This window comes from Myxine glutinosa, chromosome 1 (genome assembly GCF_964187855.1).
Source record: "Myxine glutinosa chromosome 1, kmMyxGlut1.1, whole genome shotgun sequence".
Lineage (NCBI taxonomy): Eukaryota > Metazoa > Chordata > Myxini > Myxiniformes > Myxinidae > Myxine > Myxine glutinosa.
This window is the reverse complement of record NC_136261.1, coordinates 426,671,635-426,691,533: the sequence shown is the minus strand read 5'-3', so window position 1 is coordinate 426,691,533 and position 19,899 is coordinate 426,671,635. Positions and strand designations below refer to the sequence as shown.

General features: G+C 46.9%; 1 long non-coding RNA gene across 1 annotated transcript; it reads left to right on the top strand.

Moving 5' to 3' along the window:
- The first annotated feature begins 7,418 nt into the window (after positions 1-7,418).
- LOC144889869 (uncharacterized) lies at positions 7,419-18,567 on the top strand. Its single transcript, XR_013622127.1, has 3 exons — positions 7,419-7,570; positions 8,519-8,541; positions 18,410-18,567. It is a non-coding gene; the product is annotated as an uncharacterized LOC144889869 (long non-coding RNA).
- Positions 18,568-19,899: the final 1,332 nt, after the last annotated feature.

The following is a 19,899-nucleotide window of genomic DNA, read 5'->3' as shown; positions in this document are numbered from 1 at the left end:
TGGACCAACTTCTATCTACTCATCCCAACTCTCTCTTCCTCATATGTGGTGATTACAACTGTCATCATACCAGGTGGCTGGGTGTGGGTACCTCTCTCACCAGCCATGGCTCCTCAGCAAAGGACTTCTGCGACTCACTGGGACTGACACAATCTGTCAATTTCCCGACCCGGATCTCAGTCAACGGAACATCTTCTCTTCTGGACTTGGTTATGACTAACTTCCCTGAAAATGTCTGCTGCTCTTCTTCTGCTCCAATCGGATCATCTGATCATGTCCTTGTTAAAGTGGACATCTCTCTGACCATCCTCAGGGAGCCTGCTCAGCGTCAACGAGTCTGGCATTTCACTCAGGCCAACTGGCACGGTCTTCAAGCAGCCATCAATCATCTGGACTGGTCTCCCATCTCTACCACTGTTGTGGAAAACCAATCAGGTCCACACAACTTTAGTCCAACGGGTTGGTTTAATTGCATTTAGATCATGACATCATCCTGTAAAGTAGGAAATACAATTCAGTATACGATGTGACATAACATGGGACCATTCATAACATTCAATGCAAGCAAGCTGGATATTCTATGCAGGCGTACCGTTAGCGAGTCTACTAGATGTAACGTGTCACAGGAGAAGTCTCGGAGCTCCGTCTGCAGCAGCGGGTCTTATAGTCACGCCCCTAGTGGTGTCAACTAGCATCACCCCGGGTTCAGTACGAATACGATTTCACTACATTCTCCCCCCGTCAGAAATATACGGCAGCGCGGCTAAAAGCGAGTGAGCGTCAGCACGAATAGGGTGCGGAACATCAGTCGACCCAACCGTATCGGCCCGGGCGGCGAATTTCTCTGCCAGCACGCGTCCGAAATTCCCCGGGTACGGCATCACGTATCCCTGTGTCCCCAGCGTCGGAGGCGCCAACAGGGTCGGGTGACGAAGGGGGTAACTCCAAGTCGCCGGGCCCAGGTAGTCCCGGCGAGGGGAGGGTCGGTAGACTGTCGGCGATGGGAGCGTCGGGAGAGGCCATAGTCTCATAGATGGGTTCGATCGGTTCGTCCGATTCCCTACTTAGGTCGTCGACCCCGCAAGGGGCAAGGTGACGGACGGAGACAGTAGTCTCACGGCCATCAGTCGTCATCACACGAGCATGCTCAGGATTAGCCTGGAGAATCTGCACTTTGTCCACTAGGGGGTCGTACTTGCTCGCGCGAACCGCCCGTTTAAGGTAGGCCGACCCGGGCCCAGCGAGCCAACTGGGCAAAGACCATATACACCCCGAGCTCCTGGGGTGGTGGAAAAGTCGCTCGTGGGGAGTTTGGTTGGTTGCCGTACTCAGGAGAGCCCTGATCGAGTTCAACGCCGCAGGTAGCGACCAAGCCCATTTATCGAGGCCCCGGCCGAGGGTCCGGAGGTGGAGCATGACGGCCCTCCAGATAATCCCGTTGAAGCGTTCGATCTGCCCATTAGCCTGGGGTCTGTACGGCGTGGTGTAACTTGAAGCAATGTTATTTTGGAGCAGATAGCCGCGCACCTCCTGAGACAAGAAGACCGCACCCCGGTCGGTATGGACATAGGCCGGGTAACCGAACATTGAGAACAAGTTCTGTAAGCATCGCATCACCATGGCAGCAGTCATGTCCGCGCACGTATAAGCAAAGGGGAATCGCGAGTACTCATCAACAATAGTGAGTAGGTAGCGAGAGCCGCTCGACACCGGCAATGGGCCCTTGAAATCCATCGCCAAGCGTTCCCACGGGCGTGTAGCCTTCACCAGAGTCCCCATGGGAGGGTTATAGAAACGCGGTTTGATTTCCGCGCAGATAGCGCAGTCGCGACAGATACGGCGGATATCGTCAATCGAGTATGGGAGATTCCCACACCGCACAAAATGAGCGAAACGCGTTACGCCGGGATGGCCCGCCGTGGCATGCAGCACCCGTAGGCCCTCCAAAGAGGTGATACCCGCACATGTAGCCGGTCGTGATAAGGCATCGGCGGCCTGGTTATCCTTCCCCGGGCGATATTTGATGGTGTAACAGAAGTCGGCGAGTTCGATACGCCAGCGAGTGATTTTCTCATTCTTAATGCGCTGGGCGTGTAAGGTGTCGTACATGAACGCAACGCTTTGCTGGTCCGTGATGATTTGGAAGCTCCGCCCGAGTAAGTACGGGCGCCATCGCCGAATAGACTCGACGATCGCATACGCTTCCTTTTCAACGGACGAGTGTCTCCGCTCAGCGGTGGTAAGAGTCCGTGAAAAGAAAGCCACGGGACGCCCCCCTTGGGAGAGGGTCGCCGCGATGGCCTGATCCGAGGCGTCACTTTCGAGGACGAACGAGCCGCTCTCGTCGATTGTCGCCACGGCGGCTTGGGCGATGTCGGCCTTAAGGCCTTCAAAGGCCGCCAAAGCGGCCGGATTCAGGGGGAAGGTGTCGCAGGCCACGAGGGGGCTAAGTTTCACGGAGAAACTTTGCACCCATTTGGAGTAATGGGCGAACAGCCCAAGGACGCGCTTCAGGGACGCCCGATCACAGGGAGGGGCCATGTCGAGCAAAGGTCGCAGACGCTCCTTATCCGGAGTGACAGAGCCATAGGTCACGGTGTACCCCAGAAGATCTATCGTGCGTAGGGAGTATTGGCACTTATCTTCGTTCATAGTTAAGTGATACCGCTGCGCGACCTCAAGGAAGCGCTTCAGATTAGCATCATGGTGCCCTTGGTCATATCCACAAACCGTAAGATTATCGAGGTAGACGAAAACATCGGTTAAGTGCTCCCGCGCAACGATGTCATCCATGGCCCTCTGGAAACAAGTGACCCCGTTCGTTACCCCAAAAGGCAATCGCGTAAATTGGTACAACCGCTGCCCCGACTCAAAGGCGGTATAGATACGATCCGCCCTAGAGATAGGGATCTGGTGGTACGCACTACGGAGATCGAGAGTGCTATAGACCGAATACTGGGACACCTGTTGCACTAGCGCATCCATCCCCGGAAGGGGGTAGGCATCCAGCTGTGTAAAGCGGTTACCACCAAACTCCATTACCAGACGTCCATGCAGCTTAAGAAAATCATGTCCTAACAGAATATCAGCACATAAAGCGGGTAAAACCATAAGGTGTACATCAGGGAAAACCCGTCCCTTTAGCACGAGTTTCAATCGGCATTCCCCCTTCGTGCTGAGTCGAAGCCCCTGGGAAGCCATGAAGATCCGTCTCGTAGACCTCCAGATCCGCCATCCATGCCTGAGCACAAGTCGCTGGTCAATGAAACTATCCATAGACCCTGTATCCACCAAAGCTCGAACACAATGGCCTTCGACCATGAGGGGAATAAGGGCTTGAGCCAGGCCAGACGAGGCTGCTGGGAGCGGGACTGAGCCCCCCGAATGGGTCAGACCAGCCTCGCGGGTGGATCCTACGCCAGCAGCAGTTTTGCGGTCGTGGCCGGAGTCTGCGTTGACCATGGGGAATCCATTAACGCCATCAGAGGGCTTTCCCAAGCATTCCGGTGTTTCGCGATTCAAAATCTGACAATTCTGACGGGAAAAGGCCTCCGTAGTATTTGAAATCGCCTTTTGACACTTTTGGCAGAAAAAGGCCTCCGTAGTATTCGAAATCGCCTTTTGACACTTTTGGCAGCAAAAGGCTTCCGTAGTATTTGGAATCGCCTTTGTCGGCGCGTGGGCCACCGTTAGCTCGTGGATGACATGAGGAGAACGTTCCGCTGGGGCTTGGCGAGGCTTCAAAGCCCCTTGCGTGGCCCGGAGTTTGGTCAAGGACACGTACTTCGTGCCCGATGGAGGATGAGACGGTGGTGGCTGTCCGGTGACGCCCACCAAGGACGTCTGAGCGCCCAGGGGCCCGCAGAGAGAGGCCCTCCCCTTCGAATTCGGGTAAGGCGCCGGGTTTCGGGCTCGGCTCTCGGGCTCCGCAATGAGCCCATTCAAGGTCGCCGCGCCCGCGCGACCGCAACTGCGCGAGTCAATGAGCCGCGAGCCGCGTGCCGTTTTCCTGCACACTCTCGCGTAATGTCCCTTTTGCGAGCACAAATGGCATATAGCGTCTCGTGCCGGACACACGACCCGGGCATGGCGTGTCCCCCCACAGAAAAAGCATGCGGCCCCGCCTAAGGCCTTGGGTCTGGTCGTAACGGCAGCCGTTAGGGCTGGGTCTTCCTCCGGAGCATCCCGGAGTTCCGCGAGTGGATCCGCGTCCTCGGCGGTAGCACTCTCTGGCCGGGCGTGTAGTGTGGTGCCCGCCAAGAGGCGCGTGCGATCATAGGTGTTCGATTGCATCTGCGCCTCAGTGTATACTGTCCCTTGCTCGAGTGCCGTAGCGAAGGTCAGGTCGGTCTTCTCTAAGAGTTTGAGCCTTAGTTCCTGGGAGGAGACCCCTGCAATGAAGGCATCTAAAAGACGATCATCCTGAGCCTGCGCGGGAGTCCGTGGCTCCCTGACGCTGTGCAGCATGAGCTGCCGGAGCTCCTGGGCATAGTGGTCCATCGCCTCGTTGGGTTGCTGACGTCGCATTTGCAGCAAATATCGTGCAGACACCGGGCTTTTTTCCTTTATGTACAGCCGTTTGAGCTCCGCGATGGAGAGGTCATACGTCGCGCATTGAGCGATAGAGTTGTACACCCGGTAGTCGATTTTTGAATGTAGTGTGGCTAGCTTCACGGCAGCAGTTGGCGCGGTCTCAGGCTCATCAAAAAGATTCTCCAGTGTTCTGAGCCAGTGCTTCAGTTGCAAGCCACCATCCGGGGCTTGCGGGTCGGCGCAGAAGACGGACACCGTCAGCGTCTTGTTGCCAGCCATGTCGGTAGATCTTAAATGCAATTAAGTGTTGTGGAAAACCAATCAGGTCCACACAACTTTAGTCCAACGGGTTGGTTTAATTGCATTTAGATCATGACATCATCCTGTAAAGTAGGAAATACAATTCAGTATACGATGTGACATAACATGGGACCATTCATAACATTCAATGCAAGCAAGCTGGATATTCTATGCAGGCATACCATTAGCGAGTCTACTAGATGTAACGTGTCACAGGAGAAGTCTCGGAGCTCCGTCTGCAGCAGCGGGTCTTATAGTCACGCCCCTAGTGGTGCCAACGAGCAACGAGCATCACCCCGGGTTCAGTGCGAATACGATTTCACTACAACCACCTCTGACATCAACTCATCCTGGGAATTCTTCCAAAGTAAATTGCTCTATCTCATGCACAGATTTATCCCATCTCGCCTTCAGTTGTCATACCCTTCCTCCCATCCATGGTACACGCAATCTTGTGGTGAGTCTGTTGCCCAGAAACAAATTGCCTTCGTCTCCTGGAAAGCAAATCCAACGGAAGGAAATCTCATTTCCTTTCACAAAGCCCGAAACAAGTGTGTGTCCACCCTCAGGAGAGCCAGGAAACAATATCTCTCCGTTCTCAAGACCAAACTCTCTTATCTGTCTCCCTCTTCCAAATCCTGGTGGCGTCTGGTCAAATCTGTTTCTGGTGTTTGTACCCCCTCCATCCCCTCCCTTATCTCAAACGGCTCCACAGCTGACACCGCACGTGAAAAAGCTGAATGCCTCAACTCTGCGTTTGACTCTAAATCTTGTGTCCCAAACCCATCCCTCTCTGTACCCACCGTACCCAGTCGTACCCAGCTGCTCCTGGACTCCGTGTCCTTTCCTCCCGACAAGGTGGAAAAGTTTCTGTCAACCCTCGACTCTGATTCTGCAACTGGACCTGACGGCATCAGCCCACGGGTCCTAAAATCCTGTTCTTCTGCTCTTTCACTCCCTCTCTCTGTTCTCTTCACCCTCTCTTTTGCTCAAGGTCAACTGCCATCTGCTTGGAAATCAGACAACATCACCGCTTTGCACAAAAAGGTGCAAAAACAGATCCCAGCAACTACAGACCAATCAGCCTTCTCCCAATTATCAGCAAACTCATGGAATCCATCATTGCTTCAGATATGAAATCTTTCCTCTTCTCCAATGGCTTGATCTCTGATCATCAATTTGGTTTCAGACCTGATCACTCTACTCTGGACATGCTGCTTCTGCTTTCTCAACAATGGATGGAGGTCCTTAATGCCAAACAGGAAATTAGAGCAGTCTCCCTTGACATATCACGTGCCTTCGATAGGGTCTGGCACCCCGCTCTGCTCACCAAACTCTCCTCTCTTGGTATCCATGGAAATCTCCACGCATGGCTGGCGGACTTCCTCTCTAGTTTTGGTCAACATGTGGCCCTGAATGGGTTTCTCTCATCTCCTCTTCCTGTTCAGGCTGGAGTTCCCCAAGGCAGTGTTCTGGGCCGTGTGCTTTTTCTGGTCTTCATCAATTATCTCTCTGACTCTCTTAAAAATCCTCTCTATCTCTTTGCTGATGACTCTACTCTCTGTCGCTCCATTCTTCATCCCTCAGATCGGGATGTATGTATGTATGTAATATATGTATGTATATAATATATGTATGTATGTATGTATGTATGTATATATATATATATATATATATATATATATATATATATATATATATATATGTATGTATGTATGTATGCATATATATATATATATATATATATATATATACATATATATATATATATATATATATATATATATATATATATATATATATATATATATATATATATACATACATACATACATACATGCATACATACATACATACATGCATACATATATTATATATATTAGCAAATAATGTAGGTAATATAATATATACATATATATAATATATATATATATATATATATATATATATATATATATATATATATATACATATATATATATATATATATATATATATATATATATAATTCTATTATATTACCTACATTATTTGCTAACTGGTATCCCCACCGAGGTCATACTATCCTCTTCAACTAAAGTATCAAATAAGCCCGGCTATGCCACTTATAGACTTTCGGACTTGTTTATTCAACCTTTGAGATGAAACGTAACAGCGGGTTTACATCTAACATGGACAGAGGCATATCCATCAACACATTTGCTTTGGATTATATTTTCTTGTTTCACTTTTATCCTCCATGTGCATCAATTTTGAAAATAAATAAATTGCAACCCTGAACTGTTAATTCGGACTTATTGGATGTTGCAATTTCCTATTGGATTCCTGCACTCAAAAATATTATCAGAGAAGAGTGCCCACTTCATTTTACCTTCAAAACCCACTCCTGGTACCAGTGATCTGATCCTATCAGCCATACTCCATTATACTTTTTGTTAATTTCTACATTTTCTATGAAAGTTTCTTATTGATTTTTGAATAATCAAACAATGATTCCTCCCAGAACTCCAGCAGAAATGCTGAGGACAGTTTGGAGGAGAAGCGGAGGTTGGTGTGCCAATTTGTGATTGAATCTGGGGATCTGATGAAGAGTGAAATCAACAAGAGGAAAATGGAGAAGCTTTCTCTTCTTGGGAAGCAGAGGGAGAAACTGGAGCAGCAGATGCAGGATCTACGTCAAGGAAAATCCACAATGGACGCAGCATTCCAGGATCTGGAGGCCATTTCTTTTCTACATGTGTGGTTTATTGTAAACGTATTACAAAAGTTTTAATGTTTAATATATACTGTTTGGGGGGAGTTTGTCACTATTCAAGTATAAGCCTTGAGTTGAGGCCTTGTTACATGTCACGATTGATGGTAAAGGTGCAGTATAAATGATTGTTCAAAAATGATTAATGAAAGGGACTAGAAAGGTGAGTGAATGCATTTCCAGGTGTGTTTATGTCATCATGAAGTGAGATTTAGGTTTTGTCACAATGAAGGTTTGGGATAAGAGTGAGTTCATGTCATGGTCTCCAAAGCAGTGATGCAGCACGACTACCTGGTCACTGTTGAGGGTTTCAATCATTTCATCCAAGGATTTTATCCAAGTGATGCTCACAGTGACCTCCAGGTACCATGACATCATGGCTTTCATCATGTGCTGAATCATTATTGAATGTTTTGATTTATCCAGGTAGTCAAAGTTACCTGTATGTAACCACCTGGAGAACGTTAGCATGAATTATGGTCAAACAACCTCTTCACATACTTTGTTCCTGAACGATTCAATGTTGTTCATGTGAATACTGTTCGGGTTACAGATTTACCTTATCGGGTGTTTTCACTAAAGGGAAGTGAAGTACTGTTTCAAAATTAAAATCAAATTGATCTATTCCTTTTCAAATTGAAAACATCTTTGGTTTATTACCCCATGCACGCGAAGCCTCCATCTCTTAAACTGTGACTCAATGCCGTCATATTGCAGTGTACATGGTGATGTTCAAGATTGCTTCAGTAACACTAAACACCTGGATATTTTTAATGACGATCTTTAAAATCACTATTTTATTAAAATTGAAGAACGTAATTGAACACTGCGTGGGGTATCGTGTTCTGTGAACTCTCGAGTATTTAATAAATAAAAACAAACATTCATTTATTCAAATATCTTGATCTCATTCTTTGTTTTCTTCCTTTTCAGGGTTCCAAGGACCTGCTAAAAAGGTGAGACTGCATTGGTATCCGACACGTTATCAGCACATCCTGATGTTTTTGACCCAATCGTGTTTCAAACATTTAAATATATTTACTAAATAATAAAATGAGACAAAATAAAGGGAGACTTTGAGAAATGAGGATGAGGGAAAGAATGAGGATGAGGGAAAGAATGAGGATGAGGGATAGAATGAGGGTTAGGAAAAGAATGAGGGTTTGGGAAAGAATGAGAGTTAGGGAAAGACTGAGGGCTAGGGAAAGAATGAGGGCTAGGGAAAGAATGAGGGTTAGGGAAAGAATGAGGGTTAGTGAAAAAATGAGGGTTAGTGAAAAAATGAGGGTTTGGTAAAGAATGAGGGTGAGGGAAAGAATGAGTGTGAGAGAAGGACACACGGGGTGAACAAGATGTAACTGATTCAGGTTACTCAGTTGTCCTCGTGAACTAGAGTATTTTCCTCCCGCGATTTCCTTCCCCATTTCTGATCTATACATGAACAGTTTTGGGTTAATTTAGGGAGGAGGGTCATTATAAAGTTCATTTGTGTTATTAATTTGGACACAAACTTTAAAAAGCTCCCTAAATCCTCATTGATCCTCATTTGAGTTTATCTTGTTTAGTTCATTCCTTTCTGTCCTTTTCTTTATTTTTTCCCATCCTCATCAATTTAAAACTATTGACTTCTAAATTGTCGAGATCTACTGTGTTCATTGATACACTCGAAGTCTCAAACATCCTTGAATATTCTGTTCTGCTAATTTGCCCGTGTTCCACTCGGTCTTATTGATTCTTCTCTCCATGTCCATCCATGATCTCTGCTCACCTTCTTCTTCAACTGCTCTTTCTATTTATAATAATAATAATAATAATGCATTTATTTTATATAGCGCTTTTCAGTAAGCCCAAAGACGCTTTGACAGAGTGCAAAACATAATGCATAGCAAAACATAAAAACAATTGCAAAAAAAGAAGAATCAATAGGGAAATATTCAAAGCACAAAGGAGGGAGAAGGAGAGGAGATAGTCAGGGGTTAGATGCTGTGGGTTAAATGTTGAATGCAGTGTTGAACAGGTGGGTCTTGAGTGATGTTTTGAATGTGGTGAGTGAGGAGGAGTCTCTGATGGTGTGAGGTAGCGAGTTCCAGAGGGTGGGAGCAGCGATAGAGAAGGCCCTGTCCCCCCAGGATCTAAATTTGGTCCGGATGGGGGGGGGGTCAGGAGGTTGGTACCAGCAGAGCGGAGGTTGCGGGTCGGAGTGTGTCTGGAGAGGAGGTCAGCCAGGTAGGGTGGGGCCAGGTTATGGAGGGCTTTGTAGGTCAAGAGGAGGATTTTGTACTGGATTCTCTGGGAGATGGGGAGCCAGTGAAGCTTGTAAAGGACGGGGGTGATGTGGTCACGGGTCCGGGAATGGGTGAGTAGACGGGCAGCGGAGTTCTGAATGTACTGGAGTTTATTGGTGATTGTTGAGGGTGAACCATAAAGGAGGCTATTGCAGTAGTCCAGACGGGAAGTGATGAAGGCGTGGATGAGGGTTTCTGCAGCCATGGAGGAGAGGGATGGATGGAGACGGGCGATGTTTTTCAGGTGAAAGAAGGCTGTCTTTGTGATCTGTTTAGTGTATTTGTCGAAGGAGAGGGTTTGGTCAAAGATGATGCCAAGATTCCGGATGTGAGGGGAGGTGGATACTGGGAAACCGTCGATGTTGAGGGCAAAGTTATGGGTGGACTTGGTGAGCGTTTTTGGGCCAATGATGATTATTTCAGATTTATCACAGTTAAGTTTGAGGAAGTTGATTTGAAGCCAGGATTTTATTTCAGTGATGCAGTTTGTCAGGATAGAGTGGGTGGCGGTGGAGATGGACTTGGTGGAGATGAAAAGCTGGATGTCATCAGCGAAGCAGTGGAATTGGAGACCATGACGGCGGATTAAGTGACCGAGGGGGGACAGGTAAAGGATGAAGAGGAGGGGGCCAAGAACTGAACATTGGGGGACACCTTGGGGGAGGGGAGCAGTGGGGGATTTGCAGTTATTGATGGAGATGAACTGACGTCTGTCAGAGAGGTATGATTTAATCCAAGAGAGGGCAGTGCCGGTAATGTTAAAGGTGGTTTCAAGTCGGGTGAGGAGGATGGTGTGATCGATGGTGTCAAAGGCGGCGCTGAGGTCGAGGAGGATGAGAATGTTGAGGTTGCCAGCGTCAGAGGAGAGGAGAAGGTCGTTGGTGATTTTGAGGAGAGCAGTTTCAGTACTGTGGCTGGAGCGGAATCCGGATTGGAATGTTTCATACAGGTTATTGGCAGAGAGGTGATGTTTGAGTTGAGTGGCTACAGCGCGTTCCAAAACCTTTGACGGAAAGGGTAGGTTGGAGATGGGTCTGAAGTTATTTAGGGTGTCAGGGTTTAGTCCAGGTTTTTTCAGAATGGGGGTAACAGCAGCAATTTTGAGGGATGGTGGGACAATGCCTGTAGACAGGGAGGAGTTTATTGTTGCAATGATAAGTGGAGAGAGAGCAGGAAGGGAGGCCTTGACAAAGCTGGAGGGGATGGGGTCAAGAGTGCAGGTGGCAGTTTTCATTCTGATGAGGAGTTCAGAGAGATCAGTAGGGGAGACTGGGGAGAATTGAGACAGGGGATGGCAGGATAAGGGGGGGCAGGTGCTTTGAGGGGGAGCGGGTGCGGCAGTGGTCAAGCTGTTGTAGATGTTTTCAATTTTGCGTTGGAAGAATGAAAGGAAGGAGATGCAGTTGTCTATTGTGAATGACTGGGTGGTGGTGTTCAGGGGGCTGAGGAGTTTGTTTATTGTAGAGAAGAGTGCTTTTGGGTTTCCGGAGCCAGAGTGGATAATTTGAGAGTAGTCGGCAGAGCGGGCGCGGGAGAGGGAATCTTTATAGTGTTGTATGTGGTCCTTGTAGGCCTGGGAGTGAACTGTGAGACCTGTTTTATTGCGGAGTCTTTCAAGTTGGCGAGCACGAGTTTTCATCAGGCAGAGTTCAGGGGTAAACCAGGGAGCAGAATGGGTGAAAGAAACTGTTTTGGTTTTTATAGGCGCAAGTTGGTCATGGCAGGAGGAGAGAGTGTGGTTGTAGTAGTCAGTGAGGTCAGAAGGGGTGTGGAGGTCAACGAAGGGAGAAGTGGACATTTTTTCAGAGAGGGTCGATGAGAATGAGGTAGGTGAAAGAGTGTTTAGCTTACGGAAGTTGATAGTGCGATAATGCCTTGGTGCTGGGGTGGGGATGTTGATGGTCAGAGTGATGGCTAGGTGGTCAGAGAGAGTGAGGTCGGAGCCAGAGGGATGGTGCAAAATTAGTCCAGTAGAGCAGACAAGGTCCAAAATGTGACCACGGTTATGGGTAGGAAAGTTGACATGTTGAGTGAGGTTAAAGCAGGTGAGTAAATCAGTGAAGTCAGTGGTTAGCGTGGAGTCAGTGGAGTCCATGTGGATATTGAAATCACCAAGGAGGAGGATTGAGGGGGAGAGGGAACATAGCTGGGTCAGAAAGTAGGAGAAGTCAGACAGGAATGATGGGTGTGGTTTGGGAGGGTGGTAGACAACAGCCATGACTGACTGTGTGTGACCAGAGAGTTTAAAAGCCAGGTGTTCAAATGATGGAGCAGATGAGATGGAGATGAGGTTGGTCTTGATGTCTTGTCGGTGAATAACGGCAATTCCACCACCTCGGCCCTCCGAGCGTGGTTTATTGATGTAAGAATATCCATTGGGTGTGGTGAGGTTGAGCATGTAGCAGTCCAGTGGTTGTTGCCAGGTCTCAGTGAGACAGAGAAAGTCCAGTTTATTTTCCAGGATGTAGTCGTTCAGGATGAGGCATTTGTTGTTGAGGGACCAGGTATTGAACAGGGTGAGCTTGATGTTGTTTTGTACGGCGGGTATGAATCCAGGTGATTTGGCCAGGGTTCGCAGACGGGAGGTGCGATTTTGTGCGTTGTTGTGACCAGGTGTGTTGGGACGATGAGTGGGAGTGCGCTGAGCCGACCAGAGGATGGGGATGGAGTGACCTGATTGTAAATAAACAAACTTACGACCGGAGCCACGGTGAATGTACCTGGGTCGACGCAGGAGTCCATTCGATTTGATTGCAGAGATGCATGATGGGGTGGAGCGGGTTTTAAGCAGGAGAAGCCTTGCGGCGGAGTACCGCAGAGCCATGCCAGCAGGAGCGAAGGGACGAGCACGAGGCCAAGGGTGAGGAGGCGAAACAATCGTCACAACCCACAGGAGTGGGCCCGAGGAAACAGCGAAGGAGCCGAGCAGGTGAAGCCACCTCGTTCCTCGTTCCTCGTTTATTCCTCGTTCCCTTCCAAACCATTTCTAAAGATAATTCATAAAACACCTTACCCCACACTGTCTTGAGAAAAGGGCATGGAAGGGTCTTTTCAACTCTTGGTTTGCGTTTCCGAGCACGATCTATATTTTTTTGGTCTGGACCTCGATATTTTCCAAAGTTGAAAGCGTGAACGGCAAATTTGATTGGTCAATATAGTGGAAATTTGCGTTTCTCCAAATACTGCTAAACTGGAGGTTTTTGGAAGTGCTAACAAAGAGATTTGTGTTCTTGTGTTCAAAATATAAAACACAAGCTGAAGAACCCGGCATTGCTCGGAGAAATTCAAAGTAATATGAATATTGATATATAATAATATGTATATTGACATATAATGCGGTGCCAATTTGATTCATACAGCTGCAAGAAGAAGCAAATGTATTTTATTTGCCAGATGTAGGGTGCCCCTTTATAGGAACTTTCTAGAGCATTTCTTGGTTCCTCCGAAGAACACAAGGGTAGTCCAGCATGCACACGAGATTTTTTCAGAATGTCCCTTCTTTACTATAATTTTCCGCATAGCACATACCATATAGAGGGGCCTTTTCTATGCTACTGGCATTTTCCCCAAGAATACACTAACGGTCGAAAGTTTTAGAACACTTCAAGTTTTTATTGAAATTTACGCACTTTAATGTCTCAATGTACTATGAGATTATGCATAGAACAAATAAATAATTGGAGATAAAAAAAAGAAATCATAGAATCATTTTGTTTCACAACATTTAATTGAAATTTTTTTACTCAGCAAAGTAGCCACCTTTTGCAGATATAACCGCTGAACACACTCGTGGCATTCTTTCTCCAATGGAAATCAAATATAGTTCGGGAAGTTCTTCCCAACATTGTTGAAGAAGTTCCCACAAATGTGTTGCACTTGAAGGTTGCTTTCTTTCACCCTTCTGTCCAGTTCATCCCAAACCAATTAGACCAATCAGCCTTCTCCCAATTATCAGCAAAGTCATGGCATCCATCATTGCTTCAGATATGAAATCTTTCCTCTTCTCCAATGGCTTGATCTCTGATCATCAATTTGGTTTCAGACCTGGTCACTCTACTCTGGACATGCTGCTTCTGCTTTCTCAACAATGGATGGAGGTCCTCAATGCCAAACAGGAAATTAGAGCTGTCTCCCTCGACATTTCACGTGCCTTCGATACGGTCTGGCACCCTGCTCTGCTCACCAAACACTCCTCCTTTGGTATCCATGGAAATCTCCACGCATGGCTGGCGGACTTCCTCTCTGGTCATAGTCAACGTGTGGCCCTGAATGGGTTTCTCTCATCTCCTCTTCCTGTTCAGGCTGGAGTTCCCCAAGGTAGTGTTCTGGGCCCTGTGCTTTTTCTGGTCTTCATCAATGATCTCTCTGACTCTCTTGAAAATCCTCTCTATCTCTTTGCTGACGACTCTACTCTCTGTCGCTCCATTCCTCATCCCTCAGATCGGCAGTCTGCAGCCTCCTCACTCTCTGCAGACCTGGACAAAATCACAGACTGGGCAAACAAATGGAACATGTCTTTCAATCCTGATAAATTTCACACTCTTACGATGTCTCTCCGAAAAGACTGACTGGACAACCCTCCCATCCACTTTCTGAATAATCCTCTCCAAGAAGTTCTGTCACTCAAGCTTTTGGGTCTCACTATTTGCCATGATCTTTCCTTGGAAAACCACATTTCAAATCTGGCCTCCAAAGCCAGTCGCCGACTGGGCATCCTCCGTCGTGCGAAGTCCTTCCTTGGCACACCTGAGCTCCTCACCACATACAAGGCTTTCATCCACAGCTCTATGGAATACTGCTCTCCCCTCTGGTCTGGTGCTCCTGCCTCACACCTAGCTCGTCTTCACGCTGTTGAAACCAAAGCGTTCAGAATCATTGGAATCTCCCACGATGAAGCTAACTCCAAGGGCCTTTCACTCACTCACCGCAGGCAGGTTGGTGGTCTTTCCGTCTTCTACCGACTCCTCTCTGGCCTTGCCCCCCCAGCTCTCTCTGGGCTCTGTCCCCCAAATATTCCTACGGGTCGCACAAGATCTGCCTGCAACCCTCTTATGGTTAAACTGCCAAAATCAAGACTTTCTGCTCATCTTCACTCCTTCATTCCTCTTTTCTCCCGCCTCTGGAACAAACTCACTCACTCTCTTCAATCCCACTACTCCCTCCAGGTCTTTAAAACAGCTGTTCACCACCATCTCTTATCCTCCCCCATCCAAAACCTTGATCTTTTCTACCCCCGCTAATTTCGGTCCCCTTATGTTTTATACCTCTCCTCCCCCCCCCCCCTCCCCCTTCCCACGCCTCCTCCCACCAAGCCCTCTCCCTCCCACACTTCTCCCTGCTCTCAAATGTTGTGGTTGTGTGCTTCCCCTTCTCTCCCCGTCTTGTCGTCCGCTCCCTCTTTTTGTGTGTTTTGTTTGTCTGGTTGATTTGTTTGTGAAATAAATGTTAGCTCTTCCACGAGCCTCGATTCAGTATAGAAAAAAAAACAAAAACAGCTCGATGGGGTTTAAGTCTGGAGACTGTGCTGGCCATTCCATGATTTGAATCCTTCCATCTTGTTCTTTTCCTCGAAGGTAGTTTTGACATAGCCTGGAGGTGTGTTTTGGGTCATTATCTTGCTGTAGGATGAACCCCTGACCAACTCGGCGTATACCAGAGGGTATTGCATGGCGATGCAAAATGCTGTGGTAGCCCTTTTGGTTCAGGGTGCCAGTCACTCTGTGCATCGCTGACTCTGGATACAGCGAAAGAGCCCCAGACTATCATGCTTCCTCCTCCATGTTTGACAGTTGGTGTCACACACTGAGGAACGATCCTTTTGCCTCTTCGGCGGTGTACAAAAACCCTGCGTGATGAACCAAAGATTTCAAATTTTGATTCATCGGTCCACAAGACCTTCCTTCACTTTTCCAGTCTTCAGTAGTCCACTGGCAGTGCTTCATGGCCCAGGGAAGCCTCTTTTTCTTATTTTGCCATCTTAGCAATGGCTTTCTTACTGCCACTCGACCTGTCAAACCTGCAGCTCGAAGTCTTCTCTTCACAGTTGAAACTGAGACTTGCTTACTTCGACCAGTGTTAAGCTGTGCTTGAAGCTGTTGTCCTGTGAGCCGCCTATCACGCAAGCTGTTGACTCTCAGAAACGTGTCTTCTGATTCTGTTGTGGCTTTGGCTCTGCCAGACTTCTTCCTGTCAGAGTTTCCTCCAGTTTCCAAGTGCCTTTTGATGGTGTAGGAATCTGTACTCACTGACACCTTGGCTTTCTTTGCAATTATTCCATGATTTCCTTTTTTTTTAAATCTCCAATTGTTTATTTGTTCTATTCTTAATTTCAGAGTACATTGAGACATTAAACTGTATAAATTTCAATAAAAACTGGTAAGATTGAGGTGTTCTAAAACTTTTGACCAGTGGTGGTGCACTTGTCATCTTCCCACTCATCAACTTTCACAATGAACATCCCACCCAAAAAACATTAGAGTCAGAGAAAATAAACAATTTCTTACATATGGTATCATAGGTATGCAAGTGTCATCCATGCAAGGAACATGATACACTGTCGAACAGTACAGAACAAATGCTTTAGTAGATGGTGTACATCAACATGAATTACAAAGAGATTGATCTACAATGGACAAAGACATGGTTTATAACATTTGAACCTGGATTCATGAATTAGAAGGAGATTGATGGACAATGGACAAAAACATGGTTTATAACATTTGAACCTGGATTCTCTGCATCTTGTCCGAGGAGCTCAGATGGGAACACGAACAGATGGTAACAAACATTACTTCTGAGAATGGTGTTGTCCCAAGTCCCACCACAAACACCTTGTTGGATTATTCTCACCTAGTCTTCTCTCTGCAGACAGACGGTTTTCTATCCCATCACTTCGGAACATGGCCTTTGTTCTGTCCATCTCCTGCTAGGAAGCCGAGTCCATGACCAACTGACTCTTCATCATTGATTTATTCTTTCCCCAACGCACACCTCATTCTCTCCAACCCTCACCGACACTCTTTCCATCCTGTTCATCGTTTTTTCCCTACCTGTTTACTTTATTCTCGATTCGGCTCCTCTAGAATCGAGACTTCTGAATAAAAATACAAATTAATACAAAAATTCACTCGATCTATTTTCTATTTTTAATTATTTACCATTCTTTTCCAGATTACTTGTTTTGATTTGTAAAAATGTATTATTTTAACAATATTGTTACTGTCGCGGTTAAGATGTTATATTGACCGAGCGGTGGTGTATTACCGCGACCTAGCACTAACAGTTCCCCCGATTCTTCCCCAACTCACCCGATTCACCCCAAACTTTGGCCGTATCGCACCGCAGCTGCCCAATCTGGAAAACTCTAAAACGACCGAATGCAAAGAGGAAAAGGAATAAGATGAGAAGACGGACAGAAGAGTAATTGGATTTATTATACACACAAGCAAAAAGAAAGCCGTCACGTTTATTTACAGATGAGATTAGATACACAGTGCAACACTAGCTTACCTACAGTCTTAATTAACCCAGGGACAGAACAAACAAAAGACAGACTCACGTACGCAAATGGATGGAAATTGCAGGCAGGAATGACAGGAGGTGGGTGGCTGGAGGAAGGCCCGGAGCTGGCTGGAGTTTGATCCCGCACGGGACGTCGGGCTGGACCTCGATGGCCGCCGATGCCACCGATCCTGTCGTGTGCGCGGGGTAGCGGGTCGGAGCTGCTTGGTGGAGCCAAGCCAACGCTGCTGGTGGGGGGTCTGGCGTGACGGGTTCTCTCGCGTGACGGGTTCTCTCTCTTACTAACTCCAGGACTCTTTGTAAGTCCAACTCTTCCTCACCACCGACAACTCAACGCAACCCCTCCACTCTATGCAAACACTGACCACCACTGACGACCAACCCAGCTCTGACCAAAAAAACCACACACTCCGCTCTTGTCGTAGCTCATCCCGTCAAAGCTCATCTCCTTTGGACACGCCCTGCCTTGGGTCATATAGGCCCCACCCCTCAACCTTTGCGAACCTCCCCGATCGCTCTTCCTCCGCCCTCTCTAGCCAAACCCCTGGCTCATGGTTGGTCGAGTGGGGCTGGCTCACTCCTCCCCTCTATGACGAGGTGGAGACACGCCTTTCTTCTCCGACCCTGCCTCGTGGTCAATGGCGGTAATTGGAGCGGAGGTAGTTTCTAATCGACGAAAAGGGGGAATGGAGGTTTTGGGAATGGGAATGAAGGGAATCTATCTCTTTCACTTGGTGCAATGGAGTACTTCTATTAATGGGAGACACAGCCTTATCCTAAAACACAGAATAAGATATAACTATTGAACAGGGGTATTCTATGATTGGCTGTGGTGTGGATGCTTTATGGACTAATTATGGGATGCCCTTTGACCTTTACACAGCTCCGGAGGCAGGAGGCGCAGAATAAACAATAATAATAATTCACACAATCAAAAAAATATACAGTCCTCATATCCGCAACAATATTCTCTCCTCCAATAATTTCTAAAACTGATGTTTTTCCTTTTTATTCCAAGGCTCGAGACCATGTCAGACTTTAAATCCGTGAAGAGGACACCGGTCCAAGTTCTGGACTTCTCGCAGGAGGAGAAGAACTTGGATGAGCTCATCACACTCAATAAGAACTTTCTTGAGAAGATACAGAGTGAGTGACACAAACTGGACATTTTATAAAGAAAATAATAAGGGAACACAAAACGTGGCATAAATATGAAAGAGAATCAGTAAGAGACTAGAACGGCACTCATGGGAGTGTATACCTCCGCCAGGTGAACACTTTGCGTTTTGTATCCCAGAGTAGACCAGGCAATCACAATACAGAATCACATTTAATCAAAATCATCCATCCACAACTTTTTGACATACCCTGCTATATATCGTTTTTGGCCCTATGTCCCAATGGTGAAGAATCACTTTAAAAATTCTACGAGCTGGATACGGATCCGGACTTTCACCAAAATTGAATCGATTCTTCCTTCTCATAAACACAACCGGTCCAACAAGTTTCGTCCAAATCTGTCCATAACGTTTTGAGATATCCTGCTATGTATCGTTTTTGGTGTTATCTCCCAATGGTGAAGAATCACTTAATAAATTCTACGAGCTGAATCCGGATCTTCACCAAAATCTAATCATTTCATCGCTGTCACACACGCTACAGCTCTGCCAAATTTTGTTTGAATCCGTCCGCAACTTTATTGAGATGTTTTGTTCACAAACGGACAGACAAACAGACAGACAAACAGACAGACAAACAGACAGACAAACAGACAGACATGGGTGAAACCATAACATCCATCCACCTTTCATGGCGAAGGTAAAGAAGAGGCCCAAGTGTATATCATTGAAGAACTCCGTGGCTGATAGGTCTCAATGAAGAATTAGAGATTTTTACAACTGTAAATTGTTGCCTATTAGCAAGACTAGCGTGACTCGGCACGCTCCGCACCCCTCATCAAGCATCGTTTCAGAGGGATAGGCATCTTTGATCATTTCAGTATCTTTTGCGTCTTCATGGTGTTTTGGGTCTTTAGGGTCTTTTGGATCCTCTGGGCCTTTAAAGGTATTTTGGGTTTTTTTTTTTTTTTGGGTCTTTGGGTTTTTTGGGGGTCTTCAGTGTCTTCAGGGGCTTTTGTTTACTCTGAGTCTTTAAGAGTCTTTGGGGTATTTTGGTTCTTCTGGGTAGTTAAGGGTCTTTGGGGTCTTCAGGGTGTTTTGGGTATTTCGGGTGTTTTGGGTCTTTGGGGTGTTTTGGGTCTTTGTGGTGTTTTGGGTCTTTGGGGTGTTTTGGGTCTTTGGGGTGTTTTGGGTCTTTGGGGTTTTCTGGGTCTTTGGGTTTTTTGGGGTCTTTTGGGTGTTTTGGGTCTTTGGGGTGTTTTGGGTCTTCAGGGTCTTTGGGGTCTGGGCACGCTCCAGTTACTTTTGGGTCTTCAAACCTTGCTCGGCTTCACGCGGTTGAAACCAAAGCATTCAGAATCATTGGTATCTCCGACGATGAAGCTGATTC